The 4,746-nt window shown below is 36.0% G+C and overlaps 1 non-coding gene across 1 annotated transcript; it reads right to left on the bottom strand.

The window, feature by feature from the left end:
- Positions 1-795: 795 nt before the first annotated feature.
- Positions 796-931, bottom strand: LOC114514903. The gene has a single exon (XR_003686132.1). It is a non-coding gene; the product is annotated as a small nucleolar RNA SNORA17 (small nucleolar RNA).
- Between the last annotated feature and the right edge of the window lie 3,815 nt (positions 932-4,746).

Genomic DNA, 4,746 nt, shown 5'->3' with positions numbered 1-4,746 from the left:
TTCAAAATACAGGTCTTTAACAATTTTGGTTAAATTTATTTCTATGTATTTTATTGTTTTTGAATCAATTGTGATAGAATTGTTTTCTTAATCGCTCTCTCTCTCTGATAGTTCATTATTGGTGTATAAAAATACAATTAATTTCTGGATATTTATTTTGTATCCTACTACTTTACTGAATTCATTTATCAGTTCTAGTAGCTTTTTCTTGAAACCTTTAGGGTCCTCTATATGAACTATCATATTATCTGCAAATAATAACCATTTTGTCTCTTCCTTTCCAATCTGCATGCCTTTTATTTCTTCTTTTTGTCTAATTGCTGTGGTTAAGACTTCCAGTACTATCTATGTTGAGTAAGAGTGGTGAAAGCAGCCCTGGCTGGTGTGGCTTAGTGGACTGAGTGCTGGCCTGCTGATCAAAGTGTTGCCGGTTCGATTCCCAGTCAGAGCACACTCCTGAGTTGTGGGCCAGGACACCTACAGGGGGTGCACAAATGCAACCACACATTGATGCTTCTCTCCCTCTCTTTCTCCCCCATTCTCCTCTGTCTAAAAATAAATAAAATAAAATCTAAAAAAAAAGTGGTGAAGCAGATATCCCTCTCTTTAGATCTTAAGATCTTGTTCCTGATCTTAAGGGAAACTTTTGTAGCTTTTGTTCATTGAGTATGATGCTAGCAGGGAGTTTGTCACATATATATGTGTGTGTGTGTGTTGGTGAGAATGTAGTTTGGTGCAGCCACTATGGAAAATATATATATATATATATATTTTTTTTTTTTTTTTTTTTGGCAAAGTGTCAGACTATCAATCATCCAGGTGCTCACACCAGAACCCAGAACACTGGGCATAGACAGGCCTCTCTGCTCTCTGCCACCTAATGACACAAATGTGACATGGCAGCCACATCTACAATGCCTCTAGGGGCAATGTCATATATGGTTTTTCCTGAGTTTAAGTACATTACCTCTATTCCCACACTGCTCAGATTTTTTAAAATAAATGGGTGCTGATTTTATTAAATGCTTTTCTGCATCTATTGATATGATCCTGTGATTTTATCTTTCGTTTTTCTTATATGGCATATCACATTTTTTGATTTGTGGATATAATACCAACCTTGCATCCCTTAAATAAATCTCAATTGATCATGGTGTATGACCTTTTTAATGTATTGCTGAACCTGGTTTGCTAATATTTTGTTGAGAAATTTAGCATCTATATTCATCTATATTGGCCTGTAATTCTTTCTCCTTGCAGTGTCTTTACCCGGTTTTGGAATTAGAGTAATGCTGTCCTCATAAAATGAGCTTGAGAGTTTTCCCTGTTCCTGAATTTTTTGGAATAGTTTGACAAGGATAGTTGCTAGTTGAATGTTTGGTAAAATTCACCTGTGAAGGTACCTATTTCAGGATTTGTGTTTCTCGGGAGTTTTTTGATTGCTACTTCAATTTCACTAGTTTAATATGTCTATTCACATTCTCTGATACTTCCTGATTTAGTTTTGGAAGATTGTATGTTTCTAGGAATTTATCCATTACTTCCAGATTGTCCAATTAGTTGGCATATAGTTGTTTGTATTTTCTTACAATCTTTTGTATTTCTTTGGTGTCAGTTTTACTTCTCTTTCATTTCTGATTTTACTTATTTCAGTGCTCTCCCTTTTTTTTTGATGAGTCTGGTTAAAAGTTTGTCAGTCTTGATTATCTTTTCAAAGAACCAGCTAGCTCTTGGTTTCACTGATCTTTTCTATTGTTTTTTTTAAAGACTCTATTTCATTTATTTCTCCTCTGATCTCTAATATTTTTTCCCTTCTACTCACTTTGGCCATTGTTATTCTTTTTCTTTTACCTCTAAGTATAAAGTTAGATTGTTTAAGTTTTTCTTGTGTCTTGAGTTAGGCCTCTAATTCCATAAATTTTTCTTGTAGGACTGCTTTTGCTTTGCCCCATACATTTTTGGGTGATTGTGTTCTCATTTTCATTTGTTTCAAGGTCTCTTCTGATTTCTTATTTGATTTCGTTGTTAACCCGTTCATTGTTTAGTAACATGTTATTTAGCCATCTTTGTGTGTTTTTCAGTTCATGTGGGGTTTTTTTGGTGATTAAAATCTACAGTTCTATACTATTGTGATCAGAGAATATACTTGGTATGATTTCAATTTTTTTAAAGTTATTGAGACTTGTTTTGTGTCCTAACATGTGGTCTAGCCTAGAAAGTGTTCCATGTTTACTTGAGAAGACTATATATTCTACTGTTTTGGGATAAAATACTCAGAAGATATCTACTAAATCCGTGTAATCTAGTGGATCATTTAAGACTATTATTTCCTTGTTGATTTTTCTGTTCAAATCCTTGTTGATTTCCTTATTGATTTTCTATCTAAATATTCTGGAAAGTCTATCCATTGATGCCAATGGGGTACTAAAATCCTCTACTATGACTGTATTACTGTCAATCTGCCAATTTATGTCCATCAAGATTTGCTTTACATATTTAGATATTCATATGTTGGGTGTATAATATTTACAAGGGTTATAGCTGTTAGGTTGGGTGGGATAGGACAAATGGGAACCTAATTACAAATAATTATAGCATTCTGGACTACAAATATGGCAGACAAGGAATATGGTCGCCATTTTAGACTACAAATATGGCTGCTATTTGGACTACAAGTAATATGGTGACTGAACTCTGACCCGGAGGAGATGGCTGACGTCCTACCAGGAACCACCAATGATATGTTGCTTCTTTGTTCACAAGGAACCAATCCCCAGCTCCCACAGAGAGCCAACCCAAAATAAAACTCCACCCTTTCCCTCCCCCCCCCCCCCCCCCCCCCCCCCCCCCCCCCCCCCCCCGTGGGCTTTTCTCAGCGCCTTTCCCTGTGGGCAGAGAAAACCTCCCCCTGGGCCTGATTTCATGGCTAATTAGCATTTATTCCTTGGTGGGGTCTAAGAAAACCTTACAATAGCCTCTTGTTGGATTATTCCCTTTATGTGGTGTCCTTCTTTTGTCTCTTACTATAGCCTTTGTTTTAAAGTCTATTTTGTTGGTTATAAGTATTGCCACACCAGTTTTTTACCTTTTCGTTTGCATGTAATGCTTTTCTCCATACCTTTGTTCTTAACCTGTGTGTATCTTTCACTGTGAGCTGAGTCTGTTATAGAGAGCTTATATATGGACCTTGATTCCTTATCCACTTAGCTACCTTTTGCCTTTTCTTTATATTTTATTTTGCTCATGTGTCTTGGTAAGAAACCTCTTTTTCAATTGAATTTATTAGGGTGGCATTGGTTCACAAAACCACACAGGTTTCAAGTATACAACTCAACAAAGCATCATTTGCACAACACATAATGCACCCATTGCCCCGAGTAAAGTCTTTTTCTGTCTCCAACTTCCCTGCTTTACCCACCTCCACCTAACCCCCATCCCCATTTACTTCTGGCTATCACCACACTATCATCTAGATACATATTTTGCTTAATCACTTCACCATTTTTTATCCGGTCACCAAACTCCCTCTCCTCTAACAGTTTCCAGTCTCTTCCATGTATCCCTGTCTTTGATTCTATTTTGTTCATAGGTTTACCTTATATGTTTTGAGTGGAATATTTAAGCCATTTACATTTAAAGTGATTTTTTTTGTGTGAAAAGTAATTATGGATAAGTACATATTTATTGCCATTTATTCTTTTAACTATGATCCTCTGTTCCTTCTTGTCCTTCTTCTCCTCCTTCTCCTTCTTGCTCTTGCAGATCCTCCAACATTTCTTGTAATGCTGATTTGGCAGTAACAAACTATTTTAAAATTTTATTTATTTATTTATTTATTTATTTATTGTTGTTGTGAATTGAAGTTGTCCCCATTTCCCCCAATTACTATCCCCCACACTACCCACCTCCACCTCCCACATTCAATCCTGCCCCTGTTGTCTCCGTCTATGGGTCTTTTATACTTGTACCTTGATGACCCTTCTCATTCTTCATCCTGTTATTTCTTTTCCCTCTCCCCTCTGGTTATTGTTGGTTTGTTCTTTATTTCCATGTCTCTGGTTATATTTTGCCCCCTTGTTTGTTTTGTTGATTGGCTTTCCCTTAGGGATGAGATCATATGGTATTTGTATTTCACTTCCTGGATTATTTCACCTAGCATAATGCTCTCCAGTTCCATCCATTAATCTTTGTCATTTTAAATATGATGTGTCTTGGTGTGGCCCTCTTTGTGTTTATCTTGTTCGAGACTTTCTGTGCTTCCTGGACTTGTGTGTCTTCTTCATTCACCAAGTTAGGGAAGTTTTCATCATTATTTCTTCCAATAGATTCTTGATCCCTTGTTCTCTCTTTTCTTCTAGTACCCCTATGAAACAGACGTTATGCTTCATCTTGCCCCAAATGTCCTTTAAACTATCTTCATTTTAAAAAATTATTTCCTTCATTTTGCTGCTTTGTTTTTTCTATCTTGCTTTCCAAATCATTGATTTGATTATTTGCTTCTTACAACCTACTCTTTATTCCTTCCCATTTATTTTCCATTTCAGATATTATATTCTTCATTTCTGACTGGCCCTTTTTCATGGTTTCTATATCCATTTTTATGGTGTTGAAGATCCTTATAATCATTACTTTGAACTCTATATTTGATACATTGCTTGCCCCCATTTCATTTAGCACTTTTTTTTTTCTGAAGATTTCTTCGGTTCTTTCATTTGGGTCCTGTTTCTTTGTCTCCCCATTTTTCCT

Source organism: Phyllostomus discolor, chromosome 7 (assembly GCF_004126475.2).
Source record: "Phyllostomus discolor isolate MPI-MPIP mPhyDis1 chromosome 7, mPhyDis1.pri.v3, whole genome shotgun sequence".
In the NCBI taxonomy this organism is placed as follows: Eukaryota; Metazoa; Chordata; class Mammalia; order Chiroptera; family Phyllostomidae; genus Phyllostomus; species Phyllostomus discolor.
Note: the sequence above shows the minus strand (reverse complement) of the source record. Positions and strands in the feature narration are given on the sequence as shown.